Genomic DNA, 10492 nt, shown 5'->3' on the forward strand with positions numbered 1-10492 from the left:
GCGTGTGTGTACGAAAAAAAATACATTCAGCTGCAGTTTGTTGTTGTAGAAGCAGCAGTTTGCTAAGCTGTAGTTGTATAACAGCTGTATGGCAGTTAGGTGTAAGTCTAACCAGTTTGATTGGTAGGAGAGACTGCAAAGGGAAATATATTATTTCGTTGTCATGCTGTTTTTGTAATCAGTGATCTGAAACCCCTTCCTGACGTCAGTTTTGGGAGCAGACTGTTTGCAGGATGAAAGGTGTCAGCAATGATTTTTCCTGCTTGCCTTCGCATTCTGGATGCATTCAGGTCATGTAGTGAAAGCAGATCACAGCCAATGATGTTCTTAGCCATCTTGACAGCACGTTGTAATTTCCTTATTTCCTGTTAGTAAGCCGAACCAAACCAGATGGTAATGGATGAAATAAGGATGCTTTCAATGGTGGCAGTGTAGAATTGCACCAGGATGGCCTGGAGTAGGCAGAACATTGCCAGCTGTTCTTTGCTGAATGTTCTTATTAAGTTAAGACTTGAGGTCCTGTAGAATTGTGGTCCCAAGATATTGGATAAGATAACAGCTGATTGTTGAATTGTTAATATCGAGTGGTGAATATGGACAAGTCAGTTTCATTTCTGTAGTTAAATGTGTCTCAGGTTCTCAGGGTGATAGATGGTGTACAGTAAGTGGGAACTGACATGCTGAAAATTATTAATCTGGATGTTTAAAAAAATAAATAAATAATTAATATCTAACCAGATTTCCAATTTTCTGGATTGGTGTTTCTGGGACATGCCAATGCAGATCAAGTCTTAACTTCTCAGTAATTACTCAGGGATTGGACATGAGTTCAAAGTCCAAAACAGACAGATTTTGGTCCCTCATCAACTCAGTAACTGCGGTAACTTTCAACTCAACTCATACAGTATACAATATTTGTAAGTCGAGATTCGAGAGTCGATTGTAGCTCAGTGTCCAGCCTCAAACTTAACACTAACTAAGCATGTCCAACAGTTACTTGTTAATGTCGTTATTGAAAAACTAGCCATTCATTTAAAAAAATTCTTATCACCAACAGAGTAACAATAATCCTTAACTCTCTGATTTGCACAGGACATTTAAATTGACATTTTTTTTTTTAGCATTTATTGCATGCCTTATTGCTCAAGTTTGAGGATACTGCTGGAATTTGTGAATTTCCTATTGGAATGAATGAAGTATCTATCTTATCTAATCTATCTAATCTAATCTGATAAATGCTCATCTAATTTTCATAACATGCAACTATATAATTATTCATCACATTACAGTATGTGAACAACATTGCAGTAGTTTACTGACTGCTAACAAAACCAAATGGCTTAGAAAAATGGCAAAACCAAATGGCTTTTTTTTATTGGTAATGTTTCACCACATATTATAACTAAATGGTTAAACATATAGCAAATTGTTCTTTAGCCAATTAAAAACTGCTGACAAAATATTGAGGTATAAACACAATAAAACATTTCAGGATGTGCTGCTACAGGAAAATAATCATCCTCTTGGTTGAATCGGTTTTCCTCTTCACATCAGACAGTATTTAACCACCCATTCAACCACCCAGCCATTTAACCAAACAGTGTTGATTAATTTCCTATAACAATATAAACCACTGTGTTTAATTCCTTATATATTAGGTGAAATGGGCACATATGTCATGTCCTCTGCTTTTCTGTAATATACGTTTATCTATGTTATGTAAAAATATTTTCACGTTTTTTTTTTGTTTTTTTTTTACATTTACATGTATTGCTTCGCAGAGAACATTATACACATGTACGTATGTTGTATATGATCAAATCTCTACAGTGTTTAAGCTTAAGTGTCAACTGTTAACTGCCATCTGTATCTTTAAGATCGACACAGTTATCCCACACTGTCGTTAAATGTTAATATTACAAAGTGAGAGAAGTCAGCGCCTGACCGTGGGCAACATATCCGCTCATGTCTCCGTGCTTGTGTGTGTGTGTGTGTGAGTCAGGGCATGTCTGCGTGTGCTCATGCAGCGTGCTTCCTGTTCCACTGAGCCAGCGGAGATAATGGTGAGATGAAAGAGGGAGCGAGTGAGTAACAGCAAAGGAAGAGAGAAGGGAAAAGAAGGAAGGGGGAATTTGGGGAAGGAGGGGGAAGTCAGGTCTTAGGGGCACCGGCGTGTCGCAGATCCAATTACCGGCCCCCACACTGAGGCCTTTGTGCGTGCGTCTTCGCTGATAAATGGAGCCGCAAGCCAGGTCTCTGGCCAGAACGAGTCGTGCTCTATAGCATACCCACTGCACAGCCCCCTATAGCACTATAATATACGGCAAAATGCTATCTAGATCTAGTGCGCTCCAAGTGAGGAGTGATTTTTAGGAGAACTTTCTAAGGAGGTACCTCAGTGGATGAAGGACTACAAGCTGATGCCTTCATCCGAGCATAGATCGCTCACTAATTAAACAAACAGAATAGCATGTGGACTGATGCATTAAGGGCGGACTTAAATGCCCCTGATTTATTATTATTACAATTTTAACCAATGTAACCAGTTAGTTTATGAGTTTGGGTGATATTCCTGGCCAGTATAAGAGGAGCTTTACACCGATGGTATGTTACACACACAACATTATGTGAGAAATATCATGTGACAAGTATCGTCGCTGTCGGGCGGAATCCTCATATCTCCAAAACCGTTATTTTTCAGGAAATGAAAAAAAACGCTGCACCTTATCTGCAGTGCACAGGGTTTAGTCTGCGTTGCAGTGGATTGTCTTGCGCTAAATTCCTGTCCTCAGACGAGCACCAGAACTAGCGGGGGTCAAGATTTTTTTCTTTGAGCCCAGTGTTTTGAAGACATTTACCTCAGAAGACGTGTTGATTCATTGCGACTCTTATTAAGAGGAGAAATATGACGCGAATCTCTCCCGCGGAGTGAGGAAGAGGTGGACAGTTGAAGTGTCGCTATTTTCAAGACTTTAGATTGGTTAATAACTTGTAAAAATAACAGACCCACGTGGGGACTGACCAATAGCATCGATATGTGAAAAAATATGAAATTGACCAAATTTAGACATACGAGGTTTCCGCCTGACAGCGACGATATACATTTCTATTAGTTAAGTGTTCTTTGAGCCATTACATGATGCAGATAAGCCCCTGGAAAGAAACACAAATAAACCATTTTTGCTAGTTACATTTCAATTGCTAGTTGTCAACTGAGCATATTACGGTGATCTAGCTTGCTACGCGGTTTATTTTCATCAAGCTTATTTTTCATAGTGCATAAAAAAGCTAGTGAAATAAAAATCATCAATAATATTTCTTTGAAACATGACAATCAGCTAATATGTCTAAAACTAATTTGCAATGTAAACAGTGTAACAATGTTGTTGCTAATATTTAGCCCGCCTGATCAACCACGTAAAATACCCTATTCTTTTACTTTTTTTAAATGTTTTGGTTATTTCGTGCTTTATTCATTCTTTAATTAATTTCCAGTAATCATTTAATCTTGGTGAAGGTTTAGATAGATCCATCCACACTTTGGACAGGAGACCATCAGACACTATTTAAGTTGTCTTTCACACCAGAGGCAATTTGTGTTGCCAGTTCAGTTTTTGAGAGGTGTGAGGAAACCAGAGAACCACAGAGACTCCACACAGATAGTAACCTGAGCTTAGGATCAAACCCTGGTGTGACTCTTTACAACTCAGCCACCAATTAAAAGCTTTTAAAAAACTCACACTAGAACAAATAGCTGTAGATACCTTAGAGAAGAACTTAAAAGAAGACTTCCTGCTGTTTTCATCATACTTACCTGCCATAGTTTTGCCAAATCTGTCATTTGTGTCTACTTTCACTGAAGTTCTAATATCAACACTGTTAGTTTAAATGTTTGCCTCCTGTTGTGGTCAGTGCTGCCAGTTTATTATTTAAATGCTGTATTGCGGACCACAATTTGACTTGCCGCACAATAATAGAGCATATTGAGGGTGGATGTATCTCCTTCTGTGTATACAGATTGTAATGCAGAGGATGGTTGTGTCAGCTAGGCATGACACGCACTTGTTCCCTGTGTGAGCCCATTGACTCAGAAAGCCCTTTGTCCTTGGCTCTCCTTGATAAGCGCCTCTTCCCTCCCTTCCTCCATGTCTCCTACCCACAACTCTGACTTGCTGGTGGCATCTCTTAGCAACGGTGCCCTTGGTCCCAGTGGCGACGCCAGTCCCAGAGTGCCACCACCAGCTCCCACTGAGCCCCATCACTTGGCAACAGGACTGAGCCTCATACACCAGAGGCCTCTTGTCGCTTGGCAACTACGTATGCTTTGGTAATCGTAGCTCATAGTGCATGCTGCTGTGGAAGGTGGTGAGGCTGCAGGTAGTAACTCCACCCAGCCATCAGATAAATGCTCCTGCTTTTTTGGAAATCATGGATTCAGAAGGGCTGTTTTTTTTTTCACTGCTGAGCAGGATCCAATGAAAAAGTCCAATCTCATTTCACTTGCATCTCTAGAGGCCTTCAGATCCATCTCCATCTTGGGAGGACAGTCTCAGTTTACCTTTTTCTCCAGTTCCATCACTGGAGACCTCCAGAGATTAGTTTCTCTCCATATGCATTTCCACATCTGGAGCCTAACCTATCTCCATATACACTTTCAACAAAAGTGGCCAAGCTGTTTCCACCTGTGTATTCATCTAAAGAAGTGCAGGTTTTCTCCATATCCACCTTCAGCTAGTCTCACTGATCTCACTATTCTCCATCATCAAATCTCTACCTTAATTCTGGGTTCTCTTTACATCCACTTCAAGAAGCCATTTTCCATCCACAGCCTAAGGCCCAAGTGTCCCTCTTCACACCTAGAGTCCAGTCATTCGTCATCTCCAGCACCACCTCAAGAAGCCCAATGCCACTCCACCCCCACCTCTGGAGGCCTCTCTCACTCCTTTCTCCACCTCCAACCAAAGTCAGACATCATCTTCCATGCATGGCTCCACTAACCCCCATAGCAATCTGTTTCCTAGCAACGCTGACTGCGTTCTCCCCGGGAGGGATCCGGAAGTCCACATTCTCACACGGCGCCGTTCTTGGAGCGCATGTCAATGCCTTCATCTCCCCCTACCCCTCCTTTCCCCCTCTCTTTCTCTCTCTCTCTATCTCTCTCGCTCTCTCTCTCTCTCAATCTCTGGTCTCCTCCAAGAGGCTCCCACGCAAGGATTTGGAACAGCTCTCACACACAGTGTCTGAGCGGAAAATAACAAGGCCACAAAAATCTCCCACTTTTTCAGAGCCGTCCTCCTTGCGTGGCTGAGCATGGCTGAGCACGTTTCTCTCTCCCTCTCTTTCTCTCTCTCTCACTCTGCGTTATGAAGGACGGCCTAATGACCTCCGACCGTTCGGCCTCTTACAGAGAAAATCCATAAATCCATGTGCTATGAACCTTAGTATAACCCAAGATTGTCTTGAAAATGTCGTCCACTTTCTTTGCCCCTTAATGCCTCAAGAACTGGGTGCTCATTTTCCCCTTTCACTGTTTCAGCTCTCAACTAACAGGACTTCTCACAAATTCAGCATCACTGTCATTGGTTTCGCTTTCCTCCGAGGGTGAGATCATCATGTGCAGAATCGCTGTGCTTCCCACTGACCCAGTCTGACCTTACTGAGTGCTGGAATATCTGCTGCTCTTATCACTTTAATGGGCTTAAACTCAGTTGGAGAACTTTGACAATTAGTGTAAACAAACCCAAACTGCTGGTGCCTCTGGAGTGTTGGCTAGCTCATTAAGGCTCATGTGGCACTTCTCTCCATTTTGGTGAGTGTGAAAGTCCCTCCAGCCCTTCCTGCTCCTCTACACTATTCACCAAGCTGTGTAACAGCGTCAGTGAGAAGCTCTAGCCCACCTTGGGCACATGTGAGAAGCTCAGTGAAATCCTAATCCCTTGAGCAGGGTGAAGCACAGGCCCGGCTTGCCTGACCCCTCTGGTTACCATGGATACAGCACACTATAAATAAAACAGAGCGCTTTTTTAAGCAGTTTGGCAGGGCTGGGCGGCCTGCTCACTGGTGGGGTTTATTTTCTCCCACCCTACTCCCCCTTCCCCCCCATCACCCTCTCTCTCTCTCTCTCTCTCTCTCTGTCTTTCCCTCTCTCTCTCTCTCTCTCTCTCTCTCTCTCTCTCTCTCTCTCTCTCTCTCTCTCTCTCTCTTTCTGTATTGCCCTCTCTATCTCTGTCTTGCTCTCTCTCTCTTAGCTTTTTCTCAGAATTAATTTTTCACCACTGTAACTGATCAACAATTTTGCCACCATTTTCTGAATGTCCAACAAACTGGATCAGTGATTATTAAACAATATTACTTAATTCTAATTTTTTGCGTTATTATACTAAGTGCAGAGTAAAAACCATGATGGGAGAAGAGAGAGGGAAAGAAAGAAAAAGCTAAGAAAAGTAGAGAGAGGAAGAGTGAAAGAGGGACCATGAACAAAGAGCAGCGTCTTGGACTGGCCCTCACTCACAGAGGAAGCCAAGTTGTTTTGTGGACGCTGTTTTTGGGAGCGTTTAAATCTGTCGAGTGTAAACAGACGGAGCTGTCCTAACGGAGGCCCGTTAAAGAAAGAAGAAAAAAACGGCAGGCCCATTTTCTTCAAAGTGGCGGCGGAGAGGCGTTGAGAGAGGAGGGAGGCTGCGTGTTTGTGCACTGAATCAGGGCTGCGCTGCAGATTTTTGTCTGGCGAGGCGAATCTCTGGAGGCTAGAAAATAATTTGGTCACGGCTGTGGGAGGTTGCTGGGGTGGGGTGGGGGGAGTTGGTGGAGGAGGCAGGGTTTCGGCGTCTCATGGCGGTGAGAACACGCTTGACACTTCATTCCTTTCCAGTTAATGCAGCACGGACTGAGGGCAGTTAACCCTCCGCCTTCCTTCCTGGGAGCCTGAGAGTCAGGGCTTGGTCTTTTTGCCTGACCTTAGCAAGGGACCTGCTGGGATATACAACGAATTGTTGAAGAGCCTGAAAAACACACAAGCCTGGACAAAAAGTTTATTTATTACTGTGAACAGGAGACATCTTCAGCTGCCTGTTAAAGTGAATGAAAACAAAGACATCATGCATAAAACAACTTTTGAATGGTAGTTCAAAGCAGATGCTTAAATTAGTAAAGCTCACTGATGAGTTTCCAGATGGCTTCAAGATTACATTAGATTAGAATTCCGCTTGTGTTTACTTACTACTAGAAGTAAATTAAAAATACTGGAGCTTTAAACTCTGTCAAATGCAGGACAGGTCTTGTCTGGACTAGTCTAGCCAAAACATGATTAATGGTTTGTTTAAGTCTTTTGAACTACTTGTGTTGACCGTGCACCAGTCATGTGGGACTTTTCTCCCAAGATCAAGCAGAAAGTCAGTGTCCATTGACCATGTCCAAGCAGCGTGACCACTTACGTTCTGCCTCTCATGTGACTCTGGCCGAGACGGAGCCTGTGGCGAGAACAAAGGCACAATGGCTTGCTCTACTTTTTCCAACCCAACCACGCCACTCCTGCTGCAGGTGGACACTCTGGCACACATAGCAGCCATCAACCCAGATTTTTTGCTGTGTGGATCCATGAAGACGCACTTGTGTGTGTCTGTGTGTATTTGGCTGGTGAGCAGGGAGTTAATTCAGCAGGTCTATGGCAGCCATCCTGCCCCTCAGCCAGATTAATCATGCAGGAGAGACGCAGCAGGCCTCGTTCTCTCCGCCTGGGGGCCGAGCCGGGCCTGCATGCTTCCCCTATCACATGGCCCAGGCCTTCTCTTTTCTCTTCCCTCTATCCAGGGAGGAGAATAAGAGCAAAAGCCCCCAGAATGCCAGGCATTTCTTCTTTTCCTCTCTTCCCCTATTTCTGTTGTCCCTTTTTCCTTCATCTGTGGGCGTCAGGAGATAGAGGCAGGCAGAGAAAAACAGAGGCGTCCATCTCCCATGCGTGCCGGCAACAACAACAGCCCCTTTTTTATCTCTCATCGGACGGCACGGTCGGCGATGGCCAGGCTGAGAGGAGGAGGAGGAGGAGGAGGAGGAGAAGTGGTGGTGGGGGGTTGGGGGGTGGGGGTGGTAGATGAACGGGGCTGCCAACGGCCTCCCGTACTCTTCTGGAAACAGCTCGCCAACGTCTCTGTGCGTCAGAGAACAGCCGCTGTCATTGTTGCTCTCCCAAGCACGGGACTCAGATCCAACTCTCATTCAAGCGTGCATGTGCGTATGTGTGGTGTGTGTGTGTGTGTGTGTCTGTGTGTGTGTATGCTTGCATGTGTGGAATGATGGTGAACTGAAGGATGGTTCTGATGATCAGGGAGTTGTCACATTTTACTTTAGACGGCTAAACCCTGTGAAGCTTACATTTCTCAGCACCATGAGTACATGTAGTATGAGCAAGTTCATACCCGGTAACAATCAGTCCTTTTGCATAAACAATACACAGATGACTAATTACAGATGAATAATCAGATAAACAAGCTTAATCATGGACAACAAGAGGTACTGCTAATGATGCTGAGATCAGCTGTAATTAGCGTTAGTGATCTAAACATTGAAAATAATCACACTATAAACATCTGACATCATATGTTCACATTTAAGTTCCTGTTAAAGGAGCACTCCCCTACAAGACTTACATTTAATATCTCTATTGCAGCTTGGGAAGACACTTCTCATGCGAAAAGAAATTGTCTATCATACATAGTTACCTGAGATATGTCTGTTTACCAACAAAAAGCCCAAAACCATTGACATACAATTCATCTAAAGATTTTATCCCAGCTATGCAGCAGGAGAATCATGGACATTTTTTCAGCTTTACAAACTGAATTGATTAGCCATATATCTGTTTCTCCACATCACAAAGCTTTACAGCAACTTGATCAATGAGTGGTATTCACTGTGTGAGGAAATCTCATTCAGCTAGCAAGATTTAAAACATCTTTAGGCAAATTGCTTTTACCACTGTATTTTTTAAACTTTCTCCTTAGCCAATATTAACTGCGCAGAAAAGTACTATGTATGGTTAAAAACTAAATAAATAATAAATACATTTCCACATTTTTACTGCAATATATTTATTAAAGTTAAGCTTTAACAGAATTTTCTAGGTAGCATAGCAATCTTTTTTTTCTGCTTGCCAAAATTCCGCCATAGCACCAAGTGATCGGTTTTCCCCGACCACCACGTGTCATGTTATATAGTATACAGTAACACAGTATTCAATTTCTCAGCCTCAGCTTTTTGACAGAATTTAGTTTTTTCTATGCACCAATGTCCAGGGACCGCAAACAACCAGCATGTTTTATGCAAATATGTCAGGCAAATCCCTATGCAATCACTCAGCCCTGACCGCTAGCAACTGATGTATCGTATAATAGGTCTCTTTAGTTGTGTTTTTCGATCACTTTTGCCTATATTAGAGCCATTAAAATTTGAAGAATGTATTCCTAGCTGGAAAAGAGAAAGAGGCAACAGCTAAAGGTGTTTTTCACCATTCAAATTTGTAATAAATTCTTAGCAAGAATGTTTAAAATACCACATAGTCATGACCTCAATAATCTTAGCATGCATTCAAATGTTATAGTCTGTAACATGTATGTATTGTTTATTGTTATTGATTTTTCAATTTAATAAAAAACATCATCTGAGTAGTTACATATTCTTTATAAAATGTGGTATTAAGTTATGCTAATGACATACTGTATTCAGCTTTCTAGCATTGGCTAATTGATTTTCTTCTACATTACTAGAAAAAAGGGTGTAAAGATATTTAGATGGTCGATAAGGGAAAGGACTGAAACATATAGGTTAAAAAGATGGCAGAAATCATTTCTGAATTCTAATATATATATAAAATAAAATAAAATAAATTAAGGGGGGGCACGGTGGCTTAGTGGTTAGCATGTTCGCCTCACACCTCCAGGGTTGGGGGTTCGATTCCCGCCTCTGCCTTGTGTGTGTGGAGTTTGCATGTTCTCCCCGTGCCTCGGGGGTTTCCTCCGGGTACTCCGGTTTCCTCCCCCGGTCCAAAGACATGCATGGTAGGTTGATTGGCATTCTGGAAAATTGTCCGTAGTGTGTGATTGCGTGAGTGAATAAGAGTGTGTGTGTGTGCCCTGCGATGGGTTGGCACTCCGTCCAGGGTGTATCCTGCCTTGATGCCCGATGACGCCTGAGATAGGCACAGGCTCCCTGTGACCCAAGGTAGTTCGGATAAGCGGTAGAAAATGAGTGAGAGTGAGTGAGGTGTGTTTCCTTTTGTCACAGTGTGTGAGATAATATCATTAAGTGTCCTGAACTTTCCCCCATAAATAAAATGTTCATAGAGAGTTAGGGGCAGCCTGATATCTGCCCCACTGGGCCTCTGTTAGTGCTTGTCGTAGTTCCTATTTCTGGCCACTAAGAGCAATAATGACTGTGATGATTAGCAAGCTGCCTTATGATTGTGCACTTGTTGAAAGGTTGCCAAAATTGACACATC

This window comes from Tachysurus vachellii, chromosome 17 (assembly GCF_030014155.1).
Source record: "Tachysurus vachellii isolate PV-2020 chromosome 17, HZAU_Pvac_v1, whole genome shotgun sequence".
In the NCBI taxonomy this organism is placed as follows: domain Eukaryota; kingdom Metazoa; phylum Chordata; class Actinopteri; order Siluriformes; family Bagridae; genus Tachysurus; species Tachysurus vachellii.